At 39.7% G+C, this 26,400-nt stretch overlaps 1 protein-coding gene and 1 pseudogene across 2 annotated transcripts in view; one reads left to right on the top strand and one right to left on the bottom strand.

Annotated features, from left to right (window-relative positions):
* The window catches only part of NME7 (NME/NM23 family member 7), a 248,899-nt gene that overhangs the window by 99,977 nt on the left and 122,522 nt on the right, over positions 1-26,400 (bottom strand). The window lies entirely within an intron of this gene.
* LOC104986222 lies at positions 20,731-21,423 on the top strand (annotated as a pseudogene). Its single transcript, XR_825010.1, has one exon. The product of XR_825010.1 is annotated as a prefoldin subunit 6 pseudogene (transcript).

Here is a 26,400-nt window from a genome sequence, read left to right on the forward strand (position 1 = left end):
TGCTCTTAACCTTGATACCTAACTTACAGCAGTGTTAGCTATATTTATCATGTTGTACATTACATTCCTGTACTTATCTTATAACTGGAAGCTCGGACCTTTTGAATACCTTTATCCTAATCCTCTTCTCATACCTCCTGCCTCTTATAACCACAAATGTGATCTTTTTTTCTATGAATTTGTTTTTAAAGAATAATTCACCTGCAATACTAAGTTAGTTCCTGGTATACAGCATAGTGATTCAATATTTCTATACATTTCAAAATGATCACCATAGTAAGGCTAGTTACCATGTCACCCTACAAAGATATTTCATAATTACTGACTATAGTCACACGGTGCATTTTATACCCATGACTCATTCATTTTGTAACTAGAAGTCTGTACCTCTTAATCTCCTTCACCTATTTCTGTCTTCCCCCAACCCCATTCTCCCCTCTGGCAACCACCTGTTTGTTCTCTCTCTCTGTGGCTGTTTTGCTGTGTTTGTCCATTTGGTGTGCTTTTTCAGATTCCATATATGAGTGAAATCATACAGCATGTGTCTTTTTCTGCCTGATTTCACTTAGCACAACACCCTTTAGGTCCGCCCATGACTTAGCACAACACATTCTAGGCCCACTCATGTTGTTGCAAATGGCAAGATTTCTTTTTTTCTTTTTAAAGGCTACTATTACATAGCGTATATGGTCCATATCCATTCACCTATTGATGAGCATTTAAGGTTGCTTCCATATCTTGACTATTGTAAATAATGCCATTCTGAACACGGGTGCATGGATATATCTTTTCAAATTAGTGTTTTGGTATTTTTCAATTTATTTGATCACAAACTTTTTTCCATTTGATACATATGTCTATCATAGCCACTAGAAGACTTTATTGCAGTTACTGGTTGTGCAGGGACTGCCTTCTACAAGGACACAAGTTCCTTTGGCTCAGGGAAAATGTGTTGTTCATCTTTTCATTGTCAATCTAGACACCTAGATGGTATGTAAACGTTGCTTGATGGCTGGTGGGTTGACTATTTGAATCACAAATCAGAGAGATAAAAAGAAATGCTTTGAGCCAAGTTCACTGTCTATACTACCTCTACAACTTGAAAGGAGCCTTCAGAAGCCAGATGAAGTGAGGTTAACAGCAGGAAAGGAAAACAAAGGATAAACGGCTGTTATCAGTAAACTTTTCCCTGAAAGTTTACATGCACAGTTAAACTAAAGTAACAGTACTATCCTAGTTAGGAAAAGGAAGACATATTTCTATTCTAATCATTTCCACAGCTTTGAAATTAGAGATTATGTCATTGATGATTTAATCAGCACCTCATTTGCATTTCATGCAAGATTAAATGTGACATCTCAGGAAGTGTCACATTTCCTAGCAGTACATTATGGTAATTAATAGGAAGGCTTAAAGGCCAAAACCGGGATCAATCCCAAAGCATTTATAAATGTAACCTTTAATGGCTTGGATCATATTTATAGGAGATAATAAATTAGTAAATATTCACAGAGTTACAGGTTTAAGAAAAAAAGCATTAGTAGTTGTATTTCAACTCTTTAAGATTTTAAAGAATTTTTTTTCACAATCTATTTGTTTTTGGATCCTAATTAACTAATTCCACCCACTTCTGAATCCCCAATGCAGAACTAACAAGAAAATAGCATATGCTGATTACAGCAGGATAATACATAGCATTTTTGTTTTTACAAAACCTGATTACAAAAAAAAAGTCAAAATTAAAATTAACATTGAAGGAGCTGAATAAGGGTCCATTATGACCAGGCTACTTTCTTTAAGTAGGCAATAACTTTACCGATGGATTCCAAATACTCAAAAAGCTGATAGATGCCCAAATAACACTGTTTAAACTCAAGACTGAATGCTTTCTTTCTATTCCTATCTCTAACTTTTGAGAGTAGAAGTTATTTTCGTGTACCTAAAATTTAAACTGATAGCTCAGGAAGAACATTTAAATAATGAATATGGTTAAATAGGCTTTGGTGTTTTAATCTGTTTTTGTATCTCTTCTAAATAGTGATTCAGATGTGTATATACACATCAGGTGCTGTACACCTGAAACTAACACAACATTGTTAATGAACTATAAAATTTAAAAATAAATAGAGACCCTTCTATCACAAATTTGTTTATAGTAAACTACCTAACTCTTCCTGCCCATATCCAAATCATCAAGTTCCACAAGTTCTCCTTTCCAATACTATATTCAAAATCTCCCATTGTCACCATCTAATGCTGGTTATGAGTCCAGGGTCTAAAATTTTCCAAGGGGAATTATTTTATCCTGCTCCAAATGATTTTTCACATGGTAGTCAGAATGGTATTTTAAAATACAAATTTGATCATATTGACCCCTTTTTTAAGCTTTTCCATAGAATTTCCCATTGTACTTGAATAGGCACAAACTAGCTAATGTGGCCTTTAGAACCTGCCTAAACTGTCTCTTCATTCACTCTGTAGGCAACCCTCCTCTTCACACTCCAAGCATGAGTCAAACTGAACTTCCCTGAATTCCTAGAATATGCAAGATTCTCCCCAGATTTAGGGCCACCACATGTGGCTGTTCACTATCCTTCAAATTTGGATAAATGAGAATCTTTCAGGAATCTCTCTACTTTGACTAAGCTTTCTATTATATAGCTCTTGCACAAGGATCACACTCTGTTACAGTTTTTAACACAGTTCTAATATATACTCATATAGTCAACTGCTTAATAACCATATTCCTCACTAGACTATCAGCTCCACATTGACAAAGCTAACGTCTATTATCCCACTACTAAATACCACTCACATACACAGTGTATACTATAATTTTAGTTAAATGAGGCCAAGTAAAATGCCAATCCAACAAAAATGTAGGTAAAAGGTAAAAATCTCTTAAAGTGAAATTTATTTCTAGTATACCCTAAGTCTGATGGGAATAGCCAATTCATTGGAAAAGACCGTGATGCTGGGAAAGATTGAAGGCAAAAGGAGAAGAGGGTAATGGAGACTGAGATGGTTGGATGGCATTACCAACTCAATGGACATGAACTTGGGCAAACTCTAGGAGATGGTGAGGGACAGGGAAGCCTGGTGTGCTGCAGTCCATGGGGTCACAAAGAGTCGGACATAACTTGGTGACTGAACAACAGCAACGACATACCCTAAGTCTGTTCCACATTCAATCTCTAGGAGTTTTTTTCACAATGAATACTTTCCTGTATTCTCCATGCCACTAGAAAATAGATATTAATAGATAGATCTATAAAACACAAACCTATACTCCGTGTAAGTTTGCCTTTTTTGAAGATTCCACATATAAGTGAGATTATATGGTATTTGTCTTTTTCTGACTTCTTTCATTTAGCATAATGCCCTCAAAGTCCATCCATTTTGTCATAAATGATAGGATTTCCTTCTTATTATGCCTGAATAATATTTCATTGTGTCCACATACCACATTTTCTTTATCCATTAATCAAGGGGCATTTAGACTGTTTCCAAGTCTTCAGTTCATTTCCCCCACTCAGTCGTGTCCGACTCTTTGTGACGTCATGGACTGCAGCATGCCAGGCTTCTCTGTCCATCACCAAACCCAGAGCCTACACAAATTCATGCCTATCGCATCGGTGATACCATCCAACCATTTCATCCTCTGTTGTCCCCTTTTCCTCCCGCCTTTGATCTTTCCTAGCATTAGGGTCTTTTCCATGAGTCGGTTATTCACAGAAAATGGCCAAGGTATTGGAGTTTCAGCTACAGCATTAGTCCTTCCAGAGAATATTTAGGACTGCTTTCCTTCAGGATTGACTGGTTGGATCTTCTTGCAGTCCAAGGGACTCTCAAGAGTCTTCTCTAACACCACAGTTCAAAAGCATCAATTCTTCGACACTCAGCTTTTCTTATAGTCCAACTCTCACATCCATACATAATTACTGGAAAGACGATAGCTTTGACTAGATGGACCTTTGTTGGTAAAGTAATGTCTCTGCTTTAATATGTTGTCTAGGCTGGTCATGATCTTAGTTTTCTGACTGTTGAGCTTTAGGCCAGCTTTTTCATTCTCCTCATTCACTTTCATCAAGAGGCTTTTTAGTTCCTCTTCACTTTCTGCCATAAGGGTGGTGTCATCTGAATATCTGAGGTTATTGATATTTCTCCTGGCAATCTTGATTCCAGCTTGTGCTTCATCCAGCCCAGCGTTTCTCATGATGTACTCTGCAGAGAAGTTAAATAAGCAAGGTGATAATATACAGCCTTGACGTACTCCTTTCCCTATTTGGAACCAGTCTATTGTTCCATGTCCAGTTCTAACTGTTGCTTCCTGACCTGCATATAGGTTTCTCAAGAAGCAGGTCAGGTGGTCTGGTATTCCCACCTCTCTCAGAATTTCCCACAGTTTATTGTGATCCACACAGTCAAAGGCTTTGGCATAGTCAATAAAGCAGAAATAGATGTTTTTCTGGAACTCTCTTGCTTTTGTCATGATCCAGCAGATGTTGGCAATTTGATCTCTGGTTTGTCTGCCTTTTCTAAAACCAGCTTGAACATCTGGAATTTCACAGTTCACGTATTGCTGAAGCCTGGCTTGGAGAACTTTGAGCATTACTTTACTAGCGTGTGAGATGAGTGCAATTGTGCAGTAGTTTGAGCATTCTTTGGCATTGCCTTTCTTTGGGATTGGAATGAAAACTGACCTTTTCCAGTCCTGTGGCCACTACTGAGTTTTCCAAATTTGCTGGCATATTGAGTGCAGCACTTTCACAGCATCATCTTTCCGGATTTGAAATAGCTCAACTGGAATTTCATCACCTCCACTAGCTTTGCTCGTAGTGATGCTTTCTAAAGCCCACTTGACTTCACATTCCAGGATGTCTGGCTCTAGGTGAGTGATCACACCATCGTGATTATCTTGGTCGTGAAGATCTTTTTTGTACAATTCTTCTGAGTATTCTTGTCATCTCTTCTTAATATCTTCTGCTTCTGTTAGGTCCATACCATTTCTGTCCTTTATCGAGCCCATCTTTGCATGAAATATTTCCTTGGTATCTCTAATTTTCCTGAAGAGATCTCTAGTCTTTCCCATTCTGTTGTTTTCCTCTATTTCTTTGCATTGATCTCTGAGGAAGGCTTTCTTATCTCTTTCTTGATATTCTTTGGAACTCTGCATTCAGATGCTTATATCTTTCCTTTTGTCCTTTGCTTTTCACTTCTCTTCTTTTCACAGCTATTTGTAAGGCCTCCTCAGACAGCCATTTTGCTTTTTTGCATTTCTTTCCTATGGGGATGGTCTTGATCCCTGTCTCCTGTACAATGTCATGAACCTCCATCCATAGTTCATCAGGCACTCCATCTATCAGATCTAGTCCCTTAAATCTATTTCTCACTTCCACTGTATAATCATAAGGGATTTGATTTAGGTCATACCTGAATGGTCTAGTGGTTTTCCCTACTTTCTTAAATTTAAGTCTAAATTTGGCAATAAGGAGTTCATGACCTGAGCCACAGTCAGCTCCTGGTCTTGTTTTTACTGACTGTATAGAGCTTCTCCATCTTTGGCTGCAAAGAATACAATCAATCTGATTTCGGTGTTGACCATCTGGTGATGTCCATGTGTAGAGTCTTCTCTTGTGTTGTTGGAAGAGGGTGTTTGCTATGAACAGTGCATTCTCTTGGCAAAAAATAGATGGGGAAACAGTGGAAACAGTGTCAGACTTTATCTTTTTGGGCTCCAAAATCACTGCAGATGGTGATTGCAGCCATGAAATTAAAAGACGCTTACTCCTTAGAAGTAAAGTTATGACCAACCTAGATAGCATTTTCAAAAGCAGGGACATTACTTTGCCAACAAATGTCTGTCTAGTCAAGGCTATCATTTTTCCAGTAGTCATGTATGGATGTGAGAGTTGGACTGTGAAGAAAGTTGAGCACTGCAGAATTGAAGCTTTTGAACTGTGGTGTTGGAGAAGACTGTTGATAGTGCCTTGGACTGCAAGGAGATCCAACTAGTCTATTCTAAAGGAGATCAGCCCTGGGTGTTCTTTGGAAGGAATGATGCTAAAGCTGAAACTCCAGTACTTTGGCCACCTCATGCAAAGAGTTGACTCATTGGAAAAGACTCTGATGCTGGGAGGGGTTAGGAGAAGGGGACGACAGAGGATGAGATGGCTGGATGGCATCACTGACTCGATGGACATGAGTTTGAGTGAACTGTGGGAGTTTGTGATGGACAGGGAGGCCTGGCGTGCTGCGATTCATCGGGTTGCAAAGCGTTGGACACGACTGAGCGACTGAACTGAACTGAACTCAAAGAATTATCAGCAGAGAGGAGGCCAATGTGGTTTATCAAAATTTCAAAAACCTGGCCATGGATCTTCTAATGCAACTATGTTCATAAAAACATATGAGGGACTTCCTTGGTGGTCCATTGGCTAATACTCTGTGCTCCCAATACAGAGGACCTGGGTTAGGGAACTAGATCCCACACCCCATAACTCAGACCAGGCACAGTCAAATAAATAGTAAAAAACAAAAAACAAACAACAACAACAACAAAAAATACACACACATGAGAAGATTCAATACCATAAAGTTCTTTGCCATCACTGAACCAGACATGTTATGTCTATGGATCTTTCCCTAAGAGGAACCTCCTACTTAATGTTGTAGGCTTTGGAATTAGAGTTCAAATCTGGGAGTTCAAGTCTTTCACTTAATTTCAAGTCTTTCACCTAATGTGTGACATTAGGCCAGATACTGACATTCTCTCAGGACCGCAGTTTCCTCATCTGTATGTTGGAATAAATCATAATATTCTCATGGGATTGCTGGGAGAATTAAGTGATTAAATGGATTTTAGCACAGCAGGAAGGCAATGGCACCCCACTCCAGTACTTTTGCCTGGAAAATCCCATGGATGGGGGAGCCTGGTAGGCTGCAGTCCATGGGGTCGCTAAGAGTCCGACACGACTGAGCGACTTCACTTTCACTTTTCACTTTCATGCATTGGAGAAGGAAATGGCAACCCACTCCAGTGTTCTTGCCTGGAGAATCCCAGGGACGGGGGAGCCTGGTGGGCTGCCATCTATGGGGTCACACAGAGTCGGACACGAATGCAGTGATTTAGCAGCTTAGCAGCAGCACAGGGCTTAACAAATATAAATGCTTAATAAACAGTGGATAGTATCTGTCACTACCTGTCCCCTTTAGAAAGTCATATCTGTTTAAATGGCTCAATTAAAGATTTTAAGTATAGCAAAACTGGCAATTTCAGATCTTCTAATAAAGGAACTAGACCGATATATGGTATAAAGAAAACATATTTCTAATAACTGAGGGAACTTGCTAGTATCAATGCATGTAATATTGCTGTTCCCAAAAAGGAATTTTATTTTATGAGTCTCTTCATTTACTTAGGTGAATCAGCAAAGAAAGAAATGGAAGCTCAATCAAAAGTAACTTATAAGACCTTCAGGTTGCTAAAGGGTCACCTATAGGAGATGAGAATTAAAATGATATAAAGGACACAAGAGGTTAAAAGCCACAAATACAGAAATTATGAAATAATAAAAATAGCAAGGAAAGTAAGCTAAAAACAATATATAAACAATAAACATCTAAAAATAATTACATAGTTTATAAAACTATAGGATCTAGCACAAAAACCTAGAGGGCTAAAAAGATAGAGTAGGTAATAACATACATTTTTTAGATTCCTTGTACTTATAGAAACAAAGCAAGTCATCTACACCAGTGCAGTCTAAGAGAACTTTCCGTGAGAAAACAAACATTCTATAGTCTAGGCTATCCAATATGGAGGCCCTAAGCACATGTGGTTATTAATAACTTGAAGTGTGGTAGTGTGACTGAGTAAAATTTTCACTTTTATTTAATTATCATTAAATGTAAATAGCCACCCATGGCTAGTTGATGACTACTATACTGGACAACACAGCTGTAGACAGAAGCAGCTTCCACAGCCTATCTTCAGGGCTCAAAGGAGACCCCTTCCTCGACTGCAGCCCTTTATTAACTGTGGCCCGTTGGCAGCCTTCACATATTTCTATCTAATGAGCAAAAGGAAACATGAGAGCACTACCACAAACTTGGGGTTGAAATGATTTTCCTTCTTCAGTCTTTGATTCATCTAGGAGAGGGAAAAGTCTTCCACATGTACTCTACATGATACAACATGGACCCTAAAGAAATCTTGTAGCAGAAGAAAAACCATGTTAAAATGACTCAGTGTTATGTCTAGGGCTCCTCACTCTCCCTGTTCTAACCCTTTAGAGGTCAATGACATTTCTGTTGTGCTTTCATAGTGCCATCTGGTGACTATCTTAGCTATTCATACTTACTACTTTTTTAAGCTTTTATTTATTATCTATTTAAATTTTGACTGAGCTGAATCTTTGCTGCTACACCCCGGCTTTCTCTAATTGCGGTGCATGGGCTTCCTTGAGGTGGCTTTCTCTTGTTGCAGAGCATGGGCTCTAGGGCGTGTGAGCTTCAGTAGCTGTCGCGCCTGGGCTTAGTTGTCCCACAGCATGTGGGATCTTCCTGGACAAGGATCGAACCCATGTCCCCTGCATTGGCAGGTGAGTTCTTAACCACTGGACCACCAGGGAAGTCCTCATTTATACTTTTTAAATGTCTGCTTTATTTGTGGCTTAACCCATCCCCACAGAAAACTGCTTGAGATCAGATACTATATTATTCGTGAGTGTATTCCCAATGTACATTCCAATGCATTTTAAATATTAATTAATATTTGTTATAAGAGTAAATTGAATACACTATGTTTTCTCAAAATCTTTCATTCTTTCCTCAATGCATTTATAGCCTGGCTTTCACTCTCATTATTCCATCGTAATTACTTTTACCACTTTCATCAGGCTTCCCAACACACCAAGTTGGATACTTTTCAAACTCTCCTCTCTCCACTCCAAAGTCCGTATGTACCAAAATGAAATTCAACATTTCCTCTCAAATTGGTTTCTCTTCCTATATTTACTAGTTTAATTAATAGTTCTACATACAATCCAAGCTGCCTAAGATAAAATAATTTTTTAAAGCTAGGCATCATCTTTGATATTTCTTCGTGTATCATGCTCAACTGATACCAAGCACTGTGGATTCTACAGCCCTCTTTAGCATCTTTTAATCTGCCCTCTCTGCTCTGACTACAGTGCTACTACCTTAGGTTAGCCCTTCACCACTTCTTATCTACATTTTCATAGGATGTAAAATAAGGAAATAAAAAATAGGAACCTCACTTAAATATAGTTGGGAAACAGAAGAGGGAGCTCTCATGCCCTTTGAGGATGACAGAGCCCAAAAGGCAGAAAGACTCTTCCTCATTCCTGGCAAGGATTCAGGATTAATGAAAAGCCATGGACTCTTTGCTTACTATTGCCCTCCCACCTTCCTTTTCCGCTCTTTAAATGTATTCTCTTTCCTTTGCCACGTGGGGATCTGCACATGGCTTACCTTGGTTGTAGACTCAAAACTATAATTTTCTGCTGATCCTGAATAAAACTGTCTTTGCTAGAGAGACAGCTGGCAGTCTATTTGTTTCAGGTCAACAAGGACCTTCTCTCTGCTTTTAATCAAGATGCTCTACAATGGGTCTTCTATACTACCATAATAATAACTTCTCTAAAAATGCAAAAATGATTACATACTTGCTCTGCTGAAAACTCACTAACTCCTCCCCCTTTCTCATCTCTAGGCCTCTGGAATGAAATCCCAACTCTTTAGCATAACTTACAAAGCCTTTTCTAATGTGGCCCTTGCCTAACGCCCACTGCATGGTCTAAAGAAACATGCAGTTAGAACTCTTAAAAGTACCTGAGAGAAACAAGCACAAGGGGATTAAAACAATGCATGATAATACTTTACTGTTTGTATTTTGAGCCAGTGTAGCACTCCAATCTCAGTTAGACTATGGGAGAAGGTCCTTTATTCATAAGTAAGGTCTGCTGGAATGGCCTAGATTTGCACTATTCAATATGGTAGCCAGTAGCCACATATGTCTATTAAGTATATGATATGTGCCTAGTTCAAATTGAGATGTGCTCTTAGTATAAAATATATGAAAAATTTTAAAGACAATAAAAAAGAACAGGTGTAGCTTCTTACCCAAGATCCAGACTTCTGAAGGAAGTAATAGTGAAGGCAGAAGGAAGGAGCCTTGATCTTCTATTAGAAGTCAGTTCAAATCATGATATCAAACCTACTGTGATAAACAGGATCTCTTCTTTGCCTAGGCAAAGTTTATTGTCTTTAAATCACTACAACAGTCTACAAGATCTACCCCAGTTCTTATCTCACTGACTTTATCTCCCACCTACTCATTCCCCCAAGTTCTAGGATTACCCCAAGCAACCTCCTCTCCTAGAGCTTATACCTTGGCTGTTCCCTCTGCCTATGACATTCTCCACATAGCAATAGGCATGTCTGGCTCTTTTCTCTTCCTTCTTTCATCCTTGTCTTATGACTCCAATTTAAAGCAGAATTCTGTGTATATATCCTTGCTCCAGTTCCCTTTTCTTGCTTCATTTTTATCCATGTGAAATACTGTGTACTCTATTTTTTATTGGGCTATTTTCTGTCTTCAACAAATGTAACCCTGGTGCTTTGTGAGAAGACTACATGAGCTCTCTCTGTATCACAGACACACACACACAGTTGTTTTGTACACTGATGTACCCTTAGTACCAAGAATAGTCCATGGGACCCAGTAGGCATTCAATTATTCATGGATGAATGAATGAAAGAAAAGTATCTAAGAATTTCCATCAGTCAGCTTCTCTTTCCTCAGTCACCTTCCTGGGACCTGACTGCAAAACAGGAAATTTTTTTTAAGACAAAAATAATTCATGCTGACAGAGTATGAGATGGTTGGATGGGATCCCTGACTTGATGGACATGAATTTGAGGGAGCTCCAGGAATGTTGATGTACAGGGAAGCCTGACATCCTGCAGTCCATGGGGTTGAAGAGAGTCAAACACAACTGAGCTACTGAACTGAACTGAACTGAATTGAATGCATTGCTTTTTTTATTTTTTATATTTTTAAAAATTTATTTATTTTAATTGGAGGCTAATTCAGGAGGAGCTACCCCACGTCCGAGCTCAGAGGCATCAGCCGAGAGTCCCAGGCTGCGACCACACAGGAGCGGTGGAGAGGAGCTACCCTACGTCTGAGGTCAGGGGCGGTGGCCGGGAGGAGCTACCTGCTGCCCGAGGCCAGGGGCGGTGGCCTGCAGGAGCAACCCCACGTCCAAGGAGCGGTGGCTGTGCGGGCAAAGGAGGGCCAGAGGAGCTACTCCATGTTCAGGTGAGGAGTGGCAGCGATGAGGAGATACCCCTCGTTCAAGGTAAGGAGCAGCAGCTGCACTTTGCTGGAGCAGCCGTCAAGAGATACCCACCATTCAAGGTAACAGAAACCCAAAGAAGATGGTAGGTGTTGCAAGAGGGCATCAGAGGGCAAACACACTGAAACCATAATTACAGAAAACTAGTCAATCTAATCACACGGACCACAGCCTTGTCTAACTCAATGAAGCTAAGCCATGCTGTGTGGGGCCACCCAAGACGGGCGGGTCACGGTGGAGAGGTCTGACAGAATGTGGTCCACTGCAGAAGGGAATGGCAAACCACTTCAGTATTCTTGCCTTGAAAACCCCATGAACAGTATGAAAAGGCAAAATGATAGGATACTGAAAGAGGAACTCCCCAGGTCGGAGGTGCCCAATATGCTACTGGAGATCAGTGGAGAAATAACTCCAGAAAGAATGAAGGGATAGAACCAAAGCAAAACAACACCCAGTTGTGGATGTGACTGGTGATAGAAGCAAGGTCCGATGCTGTAAAGACCAATATTGCATAGGAACCTGGAATGTCAGCTCCATGAATCAAGGCAAATTGGAAGTGGTGAAACAGGAGATGGCAAAAGTGAATGTCGACATTCTACGAATCAGCGAACTAAAATGGACTGGAATGGGTGAACTTAACCCAGATGACCATTATATCTACTACTGCGGGCAGGAATCCCTCAGGAGAAATGGAGTAGCCATCATGGTCAAGAAAAGAGTCCGAAATGCAGTACTTGGATGCAATCTCAAAAACGACAGAATGATCTCTGTTCGTTTCCACGGCAAACCATTCAATATCACAGTAATCCAAGTCTATGCCTCAACCAGTAATGCTGAAGAAGCTGAAGTTGAACGGTTCTATGAAGAACTACAAGAAAAAGATGTCCTTTTCATTATAGGGGACTGGAATGCAAAAGTAGGAAGTCAAGAAACACCTAGGGTAACAGGCAAATTTGGCCTTGGAATACGGAATGAAGCAGGGCAAAGGCTAATAGAGTTTTTCCAAGAGAACGCACTGGTCATAGCAAACACCGTCTTCCAACAACACAAGAGAAGACTCTACACTTGGACATCACCAGATGGTCAACACTGAAATAAGATTGATTATATTCTTTGCAGCCAAAGATGGAGAAGCTCTATACAGTCAGCAAAAAAAAGACCAGGAGCTGACTGTGGCTTAGATCATGAACTCCTTATTGCCAAATTCAGACTTAAATTGAAGAAAGTAGGGAAAACCACTAAACCATTCAGGTATGACCTAAATCAAATCCTTTATGATTATACAGTGGAAGTGAGAAATAGATTTAAGGGCCAAGATCTGATAGATAGAGTGCCTGATGAATTATGGACAGAGGTTTGTGACCATCCCCATGGAAAAGAAATGCAAAAAAGCAAAATGGCTGTCTGGGGAGCCCTTACAAATAGCTATGAAAAGGAGAGAAGCAAAAAGCAAATGAGCAAAGGAAAGACATAAGCATCTGAATGCAGAGTTTCAAAGAATATCAAGAAGAGATAAGAAAGCCTTCCTCAGCAATCAATGCAAAGAAATGGAGGAAAACAACAGAATGGGAAAGACTAGAGATCTCTTCAAGAAAATTAGAGATACCAAGGGAACATTTCATGCAAAGATGGGCTCGATAAAGGACAGAAATGGTATGGACCTAACAGAAGCAGAAGATATTAAGAAGAGGTGGCAAGAATACACAGAAGAACTGTACAAAAAAGATCTTCATGACCAAGATAATCATGATGGTGTGATCACTCACCTAGAGCCAGACATCCTGGAATGTGAAGTCAAGTGGGCTTTAGAAAGCATCATTACGAGCAAAGCTAGTGGAGGTGATGGAATTCCAGTTGAGCTATTTCAAATCCTGAAAGATGATGCTGTGAAAGTGCTGCACTCAATATGCCAGCACATTGGGAAAACTCAGCAGTGGCCACAGAACTAGAAAAGGTCAGTTTTCATGCCAATCCCAAAGAAAGGCTATGCCAAAGAATGCTCAAACTACTGCACAATTGCACTCATCTCACATGCTAGTAAAGTAATGCTCAAAGTTCTCCAAGTCAGGCTTCAGCAATACATGAACCGTGAACTTCCAGATGTCCAAGCTGGTTTTAGAAATGGCAGAGGAACCAGAGATTAAACTGCCAACATCCGCTGGATCATGGAAAAAGAAAGAGAGTTCCAGAAAAACATCTATTTCTGCTCTATTGACTATGCCAAAGCCTTTGACTGTGTGGATCACAATAAACTGTGGAAAATTCTGAAAGAGATGGGAATACCAGACGACCTGACCTGCCTCTTGAGAAACCTGTATGCAGGTCAAGAATCAACAGTTAGAACTGAACATGGAACAACAGACTGGTTCCAAATAGGAAAAGGAGTATGTCAAGGCTGTATATTGTCACCCTGCTTATTTAACTTCTATGCAGAGTACATCATGAGAAACACTGGGCTGGAAGAAGCACAAGCTGGAATCAAGATTGCTGGGAGCAATATCAATAACCGCAGATGAGACCACCCTTATGGCAGAAAGTGAAGAGGAACTAAAAAGCCTCTTGATGAAAGTGAAAGTGGAGAGTGAAAAAGTTGGTTTAAAGCTCAACATTCAGAAAACGAAGATAATGGCATCTGGTCCCATTACTTCATGGGAAATAGATGGGGAAACAGTGTCAGACTTTATCTTTTTGGGCTCCAAAATCACTGCAGATGGTGACTGCAGCCATGAAATTAAAAGACGCCTACTCCTTGGAAGGAAAGTTACGACCGACCTAGATAGCATATTCAAAAGCAGAGACATTACTTTGCCAACAAAGGTCCGTCTAGTCAAGGCTATGGTTTTTCCAGTGGTCATGTATGGATGTGATAGTTGGACTGTGAAGAAGGCTGAGTACCCAAGAATTGATGCTTTTGAACTATGGTATTGGAGAAGACTCTTGAGAGTCCCTTGGACTGCAAGGAGATCCAACCAGTCCATTCTAATGGAGATCAGTCCTGGGTGTTCTTTGGAAGGAATGATGCTGAAGCTGAAACTCCAGTACTTTGGCCACCTCATGCGAAGAGTTGACTCACTGGAAAAGACTCTGATGCTGGGAGGGATTGGGGGCAGGAGGAGAAGGGGATGACAGAGGATCAGATGGCTAGATTGCATCACTGACTTGATGGACGTGAGTTCGAGTGAACTCTGGGAGTTGGTGATGGACAGGGAGGCCTGGCGTGCTGAAATTCATGGCGTTGCAGAGTCGGACATGACTGAGCGACTGAACTGAACTGAACTGAACTACTTTACAATACTGTAGTGGTTTTTGCCATACATTGACATGAATCAGCCATGGGTTTACATGTGTCCCCATCCTGAATCCCCCCACCCCCCACTTCCTTCCGAATCCCATCCCTCTGGGTCATCCCACACCTGCCCTTTTAAAAGGAGAAAAAAAAAAGGGAAAACCTTGGAAGTGATAATGTATTCTCTGAGAGTAGTAATTTGCATGTCAATGTGACTGAATTTGCCAAATCTGATTAGAGACTTTTTTGTGTTAAGAAAAAGAGGAAGCCTAAGCCCAACAAAGCTAGTAGAAGTGATGAAATTCTAGGTGAGCTATTTCAAATTCTAAAAGATGATGCTGTGAAAGTGCTGCACTCAATATGCCAGCAAATCTGGAAAACTCAGCAGTGGCCAGAGGACTGGAAAAGGTCAGTTTTCATTCCAATCCCAAAGAAAGGCAATGCCAAAGAATGCTCAAAGCAGCACACAACTGCACTCACCTCATATTACTAAAGTAATGCTCAAAATTCTCCACGCCAGGCTTCAACAGTACATGAACCAGGAAATTCCAGATGTTCAAGCTGGTTGTAGAAAAGGCAGAGGAACCAGAGATCAAATTGGTTGAGATCCAACATCCACTGGATCACTGAAAAAGCAAGGAAGTTCCAGAAAAGCATCTACTTCTGTTTTGTTGACTATGCCACAGCCTTTGACTCTGTGTATCACAGTGAACTGTGGAAAATTCTGAAAGAGATGGGAATACCAGACCACCTGAACTGCCTCCTGAGAAATATGTATGGAGGTCAAGCAGCAACAGTTAGAATTGGACATGGAACAACACACTGGATCCAAATCGGGAAAGGAGTACATCAAGGCTGTATACTGTCACCATGCTTATTTAACTTATATGCAGAGTACATCATGTGAAATGCCAGGCTGGATGAAGCACAAGCTGGAATCAAGATTGCTGGGAGCAATATCAATAACGCAGATGACACCACCCTTATGGCAGAAAGTGAAGAGGAACTAAAAAGCCTCTTGATGAAAGTGAAAGAGGAGAGTGAAAAAGTTGGCTTAAATCTCAACATTCAAAAAACTAAGATCACTGCATCTGGTCCATCACTTCATGGCAAACAGATGGGTAAAGAATAGAACCAGTGACAGATTTTGTTTTGGGAGGCTCCAAAATCACTGCAGATGGTGACTGCAGCAATGAAATTAAAAGATGGTTGCTCCTTGGAAGGAAAGCTATGAAAAACCTAGACAGTGTAGTAAAAAGCAGAGACATTAGTTTACTGACAAAGGGCTGCGTAATCAAAGCTATGGTTTTCCAGTAGTCGTGTATGGATGTGAGAGGTGGACCATAAAGAAGGCGGAGAACCAAAGAATTGATACTTTTGAACTGTGGTGTTGGAAAAGACTCTTGGGAGCCACCTGGACTGCAAAGGAGATCAAACCAGTGAATCCTGAAGGAAATCAGCCCTGAATATTCATTGGAAGGACTGATGCTGAAACTCCAATACTTTGGCCACCTGATGAGAAAAGCCAACTCATTAGATAAGACCCTGATGCTGGGAAATATTAAAGGTAGGAAGAGAAGGGGATGACAGAGGATGAGATGGTTGTGTGGCATCACTCACTCAATGGAAATGAGTTTGAACAAACTCTGGGAGATAGTGAAGGAATTCAAAGCCTGGCATGCTACAGTCCATGGAGTTGCAAAGAGTCAGATACAACTTAGTGACTCAACAACAACAACAATAACAAAGACACACAGAGCAAACTGGTGGTTGCCAGAAGGGGTGGAAGTTGCATGAAATAAGTGAAGAGGATTAAGAGGTACAAAACTTCACTTACATAATAAATAATCATGATGATGTAGAAGGAATAGATATACAATCATAAGGAACAGATCAAAAATAATACAATTATTTTAGATGGGGACAGATGGTTATTACATTTAACATGGTGATAATTTCATAATACATGCAAATGTCAGTGATTACACACAATGATTAATGATGTCATAATGTGTAAAACAACTATATTCCAGTATTTTAAAAAAGCATTGAGTATGGCTATGGAGGAAAACTGAGAAAATTTATAGTTGAGCTCTGAGGCCAGGTGTTGGGTGAATCCTTCACATGGATGTTACGGTAAGTATTGGGATGAAGAAGAATATAAGCAGGATTTCCAAGTTTTCAGTTAATAAAGGAACGTGACCAGAAACTCAACAGATCATAGAACCAACAACTTTCAAGCATTTCTCTCCCAAGTTTCAACAACTTGCCGCACATTCATGATAAAAGAGCTGCCTTTTAAAATATGATACTTCTACTTTGATCATGAAATCAACCACTGGATAACAGGTTGAATATCCCTCTGAAAAATAAAATGAATGCAAAACTTCATTAAAATGTAAAGAACTACTTTTACTTTCTGTATATGAAAATGACACAACAGAATCTGGTGATGGGGTTAAAGGTTTCAAAGGAAGAAAGCAGATAAGGATAATTCAGATTCCCTGAAATAAGACCATTTACATAAAATATTTAACAAAGACATTTTTCATAAAAGAAAGCATACCTATGTTAGGTTATTTTTGCTTGTCATACTTACCAGTCCAAGGACAAATATACTCTGCATGATTTTTCCAGACAATTTACTACTTCTTTGGTGACTCTTTCAGGTTGCTAATGGCTCAGCAGGAAAACTGCCAAGCTACTCAACAGTGAAATTCTTCAACAGGTGCAATGAAAACCTCTTCCAGAGGCACATCTGGAACAGATTTCCTGCCTAAGTGAATGTATTTCTGCAGGTGATTGTGTGGTGAGTGAATACTTCTTGAATTGCAAAGAAATCTGTTGTGATAATTTTACCACTCTATGTAGCAGCGACTGACATTTCCCAAGTACGCTTATCAGTAGAAGATGTAAATACACCAAAATATGTATATATTTTAATAGATTATTTAAATGTACTCTTATTCATCCACATATTGCATTTATCAAACTTTAATTTCTTTTGTTTACTTTTTGTCCTCTCCCACTTGAACCCTCCTCCCATCTCCCACCCCATCCCAATTTGTTACTTTTATATGGCAAATAAATATAAGTGGAAAGTCTAATACTTCCCCACACAATGAATTGTCTTATGCACCACCCTCTCTCTGGAGACCACTTCTGGACAGACTGGAAGAAATTCCATTCATATATGTTTTCTTCAAGCTATGAGACCATAGAGAGGCAGAATCTCTGCCAACAGCAAATATCAATGATGAAATAAATCAATATACAACACCTAAGAGTTGACCCTTGGACAACAAGGATTTCCACTGCTCACATCCACTAATATACAGATTTTTCTCAATAGTAAATGTCTGTCTAGTTAAAGCTATGGTTTTTCCAGTAGTCATGTATGGATGTGAGAGTTGGACTACAAAGAAAGCTGAACACTGAAGAACTGATGCTTTTGAACTGTGGTGTTGGAGAAGACTCTTGAGAGTCCCTTGGACTGCAAGGAGATCCAATCAGTCAATGCCAAAGGAAATCAGTCCTGAATATTCATTGGAAGGACTGATACTAAAGCTGAAACTCCAAAACTCTGGCCACCGGATGAGAAGAACTGACTCATTTGAAAAGACCCTGATGCTGGGGAAGATTGAAGGTGGGAGGAGAAAGGAATGACAGAAGATGAGATGGTTGGATGGCATCACTGATGCTATGGACATGAGTTTGAGTAGGCTCTGGGAGGTGGTGATGGACAGAGAAGCCTGGCGTGCCACAGTCCATGGGGTCACAAAGAGTTGGACATGACTGAGTGACTGAACTGGTAGTACTAGACAACTTGCAGTTGGTTGAATCCCTGCAATCAGAACATGGATATAGAGGAATCACAGATATGGAGGGCTGACTATACGTTAAACACGGATTTTTGACTGCTTGGGGGGTTGGTGCCCCTCCACTCATTGTTTAAAGGTCAGCTGTATAGTCATAAACTGATCTAATGGTCACTGTTATGCTGAATCTTCTTTTGAATCAACTTGAAAAGTAGTTCTATATTTTAGAAAAGAATAAAGAAAAAAAGGATCTACTTTGTAGATAAAATATATTTAAATAATGAATTACTACCAGTTCTTAATATAGCCAGTCTATTCATTAATTCATCAAATATTAATTCCATGGTCATTATGTACCTGGCGTTCTTCCAAGTACTAATTAGATTGACATGTATTATAACCAAGGTTCTCACTTCATATATGGGAATTACTAAGCAGTGAAGAAATATGTAAATTATTTTAACATAATACATGAATAGATTAGGGCTTCCTGGTGGCTCAGACAGTAAAGATACTGCCTGAAATGCAGGTGACCTGGGTATGATCCCTAGATTGGGAAGATCCCCTACAGAAAGGAATAGCTACCCACTCCAGTATTTCAATATGTCAGCAAATTTAGAAAACTCAGCAGTGGCCACAGAACTGGAAGAGGTGAGTTTTCATTCCAATCCCAAACAAGGGCAGTGCCCAAGACTGTTCAAACTACCAGGCAGTTGCACTCATTCCCCATGTTAGTAAGGTTATGCTCAAAATCCTTCAAGCTAAGTTTCAATAGTATGGGAAGCGAGAATTTCCAGATGTACAGGCTGGATTTAGAAAAGGCAGAGGAACCAGAGATCAAATTGCTAACATTTGCTGGATCATAGAGAAAACAAGGGAATTTCAGAAAAAAAACATCTACTTCTGCCTCACTGACTACACCTTCGACTGTGTGGATCACAACAAACTGTGGGAAATTCTTAAAGAGATGGGAATACCAAACCACCTTACCTGCCTCCTGAGAAACCTGTATGCAGATCAAGAAGCAACAGTTAGAAACAGACATGGAACAGGCTGGTTCCAAATTGGGAAAGGAGTACGTCAAGGCTGTATACTGTCACCCTGCTTACTTAACGTATATGCAGAGTATATCATGTGAAATGCTGGGTAAATGAATCATAAGCTGGAATCAAGATTGGTGGGAGAGAAATCAACAACTTCATATTTGCATATGATACCACTTTAATGGCAGAAAGTGAAGAGAAACTAAAGAGCCTCTTGATGAGAGTGAAAGAGGAGAATGAAAACCTGGCTTGAAACTCAATACTCAAAAAACTAAGATCATAGCATCTGGTCCATCACTTCATGGCAAATAGAAGGGTAAACAGTAGAAGCAGTAACAGATTTTATTTTCTTGGGCTCCAAAATCACTGCAGACAGTGACTGCAGCCATGAAATTACAACATGCTTATTCCTTGGAAAGAAAGCTATGATAAACCTAGACAGTGTATTAGAAAGTAAAGACATTCACTTTATAGACAAAGGTTCATATAGTCAAAGCTATGGTTTTTCATGTACAGATGTGAGAGCTGGACAAGAAATATGGCTAAGCACCAAAGAATTGATAATTTCAAATCATGCTTCTGGAGGGCTTTCAAATCATGCTGTTGGAGAAGACTTTTGAGAGTCCATTGGACTGCAAGGAGACCAAACAAGTCAATCTTACAGGAATTCAACCCTGAATGTTCATTGGAAGGACTGATGCTGAAGTACCAATACTTCACCACCTGATGTGAAGAGCCAATTCATGGGAAAAGACCCTGATGCTGAGAAAGATTGAGGGCAGGAGGAGAAGAGGGTGGCAGAGAAAAATGGTGAGATAGCATCACCGACTCAATGGGACATGAATTTGAGCAAACTTCAGGAGATACTGAAGGACCGGGAAGCCTGGTGTACTACAGTCCAGTTCAGGGGGTCGCAAACAGACAGACAGGACTTAGCAACTGAATAACAACAACAATCAACAGATTGGCACACCTAATGGCTTAAAGTAAGACGGCTATTTAATTATCAAGTCTACCTCCTAGAACTAGACCATTAAATTCCTCAAAGACTGGAAAGGTGGGAGGAAAGGGAGGAAAAGAAAGGAAGAAGGATAAAATGAACTAACTTCTGAGACCAAACTGAAATAGCTATTTTACTGTTCATAAAGCTTGACTATAATGACTAATGGTATTTCTTCTGACTTGAAATAATCATCAATATTCATCAAAAGCATATGGTCTTGAATAGGGAACTAAATTCAATATTTTGTAATAACCTATAAGGGAAAAGAATCTAAAAAAGAATAGGTACTTATATGTGTAAACAACTGAATTACTTTGATGTATATCTAAAACTAACAAGACATTGTAAATCATCTACATTTCCTTAAAATTAAAAAAATAGGGTTTACCAGTACTGAAGGGAGAACGCTTTCATCCCCGCCATGGCTGAGCTAATCCAGAAGAAGCTACAGGGAGAAGTGGAGAAATATCAACAGCTGCAGAAGGACTTGAGTAAATCCGTGTCAGGGAGGCAGAAATTAGAGGTACAACTAACAGAAAATAATATCATGAAGGAGGAACTGGCTCTGCTGGATGGGTCCAATGTGGTGTTTAAACTTCTGGGGCCCATACTGGTCAAACAGGAGCTGGGGGAATCTCGGGCCACAGTGGGTAAAAGGCTGGACTACATCACAGCTGAGATTAAGTGATATGAATCCCAGCTCCGGGATCTAGAGTGGCAGTCAGAACAACAGAGGGAGACCTTTGCTCAGCTGCAACAGGAGTTTCAGACTGCCCAGGCAGCAAAGGCAGGGCTCCTGGGAAGGCCTGGCACTGTCCTGGGGGTGGGGGAGGGGAAGAAATGAGGCAGCTCTAGCGTCTATACTGCAGCTAATAAAATGTAAAAATACCTGGCGTTTTCTGACCCCCCCCAAAAAATTTTAAACATCCACCAATCAAATTTTTAAAAAGCATATGGTCCCACTTGAAATCCTATACCTACACTTAGAACATGATGTAGGACCCTGAGAGTCCAGAGGAGAAATCAGTCCTAAGTCAGCCCCAACTCCTCATTTAGTTTTATGATAAAATAAAATATATTTTTCTTATAATAAAAGTCTTAAGAGAAAAACTGTAAAATATAGGAAAGTAGAATTGACTATTATTATAATCCTACCTCCCAAAGACAGCCACTGTTAACATTTTGTATGTTAGATTAGTATCAAAATCTAAAATCCCTGTGGTACAACTTTATATAATGCAATAAATGCCAAAGAATGTTCAAACTATACAAAAAAGATCGAAATGACTCAGATAACCATGATGGTGTGATCACTCACCTAGAGCCAGACATCCTGGAATGTGAAGTCAAGCAGGTCTTAGGAAGCATCACTATGAACAAAGCTAGTGGAGGTGATGGAATTCCAGTTGAGCTATTTCAAATCCTAAAAGATGATGCTGTGAAAGTGCTGCACTCAATATGCCAGCAAATTTTAAAGACTCAGCAGTGGCCACAGGACTGGAAAAGGTCAGTCTTCGATCCGATCCCAAAGAAAGGCAATGCTAAATAATGTTCAAACTACCACACAATTGCACTGATCTTACATGTTATCAAAGTAATGCTCAAAATTTGAGGAAAGTAATGCTCAAAGTAATGCCAGGCTTCAACAGTATGTGAACCGAGATCTTCTAGATATTCAAGCTGGATTTAGAAAAGGCAGAGAAACCAGAGATCAAACTGCCAACATCCGATGGATTATAGAAAAAGCTAGAGAGTTCCAGAAAAACATCTATTTCTGCTTTATTGACTACGCCAAAGCCTTTGACTGTGTGGATCACAACACACTGGAATATTCTTAAAGAGATGGGAATACCAGACCACCTTACCTGCCTCCTGAGAAATCTGTATGCAGATCAAGAAGCAACAGTTAGAACCAGACATGGAACAATGGACTAGTTCCAAATTGGGAAAGGAGTACATCAAGGCTGCATATTATCACCCTGCTTATTTAACTTGTATGCAGAGTACACCATGTGAAATGCCATTTCATCATGTGAAATGCCATAGTACATCATGTGAAATGCCAAACAAGCTGGAATCAAGATTGCAGGGAGAAATATTAATAACCTCAGATATGCAGATGACACCACCCTTATCGCAGAAAGCAAAGAGGAACTAAAGCGCCTCTTGATGAAAGTGAAAGAGGAGAATAAAGAAGTTGGCTTAAAACTCAACATTCAGAAAACTAAGATCATGGCATCCGGTCCCATCGCTTCATGGCCAATAGATGGGGAAACAATGGAAACAGTAACAGACTTTATTTTCTTGGGCTCCAAAATCACTACAGATGGTGACTACGGCCATGAAATTAAAAGACACTTGCTACTTGGAAGAAAAGCTATGACAAATCTAGACATCATATTAAAAAACAGAGACATTACTTTGCCAACAAAGGTCTGTCTAGTCAAAGCTATGGTTTTTCCAGTAGTCATGTATGGATGTGAGAGCTGGACCATAAAGAAAGCTGAACACTGAAGAACTGATGCTTTTGAACTATGATGTCAGAGGAGACTCTTGAGAATCCCTTGGAATGCAAGGAGATCCAACCGGTCAATCCTAAAGGAAATCAGTCCTGATTATTCATTGGAAGGACTGATGCTGAAGCTGAAGCTGAAGCTACAATACCTTGGCCACCTGATGCGAAGAACTGACTCATTGGAAAAGACCATGATGCTGGGAAAGATTGAAAGTGGGAGAAGAAAGGGACAACATGGGATAGATGGTTGGATGTCATTACCGACTTGATGGATATGAGTTTGAGCAAACTCCGGGAGTTGGTGATGGACATGGAGGCCTGACGTGCTGCAGTCCATGGGATCGCAAAGAGTTAGACACAACAAGTGACTGAACTGAACTCATCATACAGGGTTCATAAAAAACTACAATAAAAAAATTAAGTGGGGTAGTTCCAGCTATGCTTTAACGATGCAATTTGGACTCTGAAAGAGATTATGAGTTGCTTAACGAAAGACAGCTTGCTTTAGACATCTTTATTATGGCTTGGCCATGTGACAAAGCAGTAAACCTTGTACATACTGTTCAATCCATAAGTGTTCACTGAATATTTAGAAAGAAATGGAATCAGCAAATGTTTATATTCAGGACTCTTCCTTCTATGATCACTCACCTGCTTACTTCCCAACTCTTCCCCAGCAACTTTATTTCTGATTCACTGCCCTTTACTTCAGCAAAAGCAGTGTTGTTTTATGAATTCATACCTTTAATATTTCCCACCTTCTCCACTTAACTAAGTTCTACTCATTCCTCACAATTTAGCTCAGCTATCATGTTCTTGAAGAAGTCTCGCCTGACTCCATCATCCATCCCCAGACTAAGCTAAATGGTATAATTCTGGACTGCCAGAGTACCCAATGGGCTTCCCTGGTGGCTCAGACAGTATAGAATCCGCCTGCAATGTGGGAGACCTGGGTTCGATCCCTGCGTCAGAAAGATCCGTTGGAGGGCATGGCAACCCACTCCAGTATTCTTGCCTAGAGAATCTCTACGGACAGATGAACCTGGAAGGCTATGGTCCGTGGGACTGCAAAGAGTCGGACACGACTGAGTGACTAAGCTAGCACTTAGTACCTAATATAAGTATCCAACAATGCAGTTGCCACAAAACATAGAAACTAACCACCTAAATATCTGTGCCCACTCATAGACTGTAAGCTCTTTAAAGCTTCTGTCTTTATAGTCACAAATACTAGCACAGATTCAACAAGTATTTATTGAATGAATGAAAGAATGAGCAAACTCATCTCATTCCTTTTTGCCTTAATTTTTCTCTCTTTAACTTACCTATGTTTGGTCAGCTGGTCACCCACAATTTTAACTATCTTAAAAAAACAAATGAACAAAATCCTCTTTGGCCAAACAGAAATCAAAAATTAAAATGACCCTGAGTTCTACTTATTCATATAGCCAAAAAGTATTCCTTCCTAATATTTTACAATTAATATTCAATAACTACTTAACATCACCACCACTTTCTCCTAATGTCCTCTAAAGCAGAATCACATTTTAATATTCACTCTTTCACAATCACACATATTATTTATTTCTACTCTTCTTTCTCCTTGAAAAGATACAGAGTAACTCTTTCTCTACTGATGCCATCACATCTGTACCTTTCCATTTCTGCCTTTAATCTCTTCCAGTTCAGTTTGCTCTAGTTGCATCAAAGGAATAGTTTAGTATATTGAAACTACATATAAGGAATTTCTGTTTATTATTATTCAGTATTCTAATTACATAGAATCCACAATTTTTAGCCAGTCTTTTAAAGATATGCATCACACCTTCATCTCTACCAGTATTCTCGTTTCCTCTAAAAAAAAAAAAAATTATTTCCTTGTGTTTCCAGGTATGCATTTCCCATTGAAGCCAAGCAAATGTTCTTGATGTATATCATAGTAAATCTGCAAATTCCTGCATGGTTACCTTTGTATATTGAGCTTTCAAGCTTTCCCTATTGTCTTTGTACCTTGATTCATTTTTTAAATTTAAATTAATTTTTATTGGAGCATAGTCATTTTGCAATGTTGTGTTAGTTTCTGCTATACAGCAAAGTGATCAACTATACATATACGTATATCCACTCTTTTTTTAGATACCCTTCCCATGTACATCACCACACAGCATTACATAGAAAACCCTGCACTGTACAGTAAGTTTTCATTAATTAATCATTTTATAAAAAGTAGTGTATATATGTCAATCCCAATGTCCCAATACATCCCGCCCCCACTACACCCCTTGGTATCCATGGTTGTTTTCTACACTTATGACTCTATTTCCTCTTTGCTAATAAGTTCATCTGCTCCACTTTTCCAGATTCCACATACAAATGATATTGTATAGTATTTGTTTTTCTCTCCTGAGTTACTTCACTCTTGATGACAATCTCTGGGCCATCTATGTCACTACAAATGGCATTACCTCATTCCTTTTCATGGCTGAGTAATAAACCACTTTGTCAATTCCTCTGTTGATGGACATTTAGGTTGCTTCCACGTTGTGGCTGTTGTAAACAATGCTGCAATGAAAGCTGAGGTGCATGCATCCTTTCAAATTATGGTTTTTCTCCAGCTATATGCCAGGAGTAGAACTGCTGGATTATATGGTAGATCCAGTTTTAAAAGGAGCCTCCATACTGTTCTCCATAGTGGTGGTAACACCGACAGTTTAAGAGGGTTCCTTTTTCTTCACTGGAGAAGGAAATGGCAACCCACTCCAGGACTCTCGCCTGAAACACTCCATGGACTGTCGCCTACATGAACTGTCGCCTGAGGAGTCTGGTAGGCGACAGACAGTCCATGGAGTCGCAAAGAGTCGGACACGACTGAATGACTTCACGACTTCACGACGACTTTTTCTTCACACCTTATCCACTTGGTAGATTTTTTTGACGATGGCCATTCTGACTGGTGTAAGATGACACTTTGTTGTAGCATTGATTTGCATTTCTCTAATAATTAGTGATGTTGAGCATGTCTTCATGTGCTTTTTTGGCCATCTGTCTTTTTCGGGTAAATTTCTATGTATACATTCTGATCAGTTTTTGATTGAGTTATTTGTTTTTTGATATTGAGGTGCATGAGCTGCTTGTACATTTTGAAGATTAATCCCTTATCAATCACTTCATTTGTAAATATTTTCTCTCATTTTGAAGGCCATCTTTTCATTTTGTTTATGATTTCCTTTGCTGTGCAAAATCTTGCAAACTTAAATAGGTCTCATCTGTTTACTTTTGTTATTATTTTCATTACTCTAGGTGGTGAACAAAAACATCTCTCTACATTTCTCCTCCTTCTTAATTACCTTC

The sequence above is a fragment of the Bison bison genome, unplaced genomic scaffold (assembly GCF_000754665.1).
Source record: "Bison bison bison isolate TAMUID 2011002044 unplaced genomic scaffold, Bison_UMD1.0 scf7180017864064, whole genome shotgun sequence".
NCBI lineage: Eukaryota > Metazoa > Chordata > Mammalia > Artiodactyla > Bovidae > Bison > Bison bison.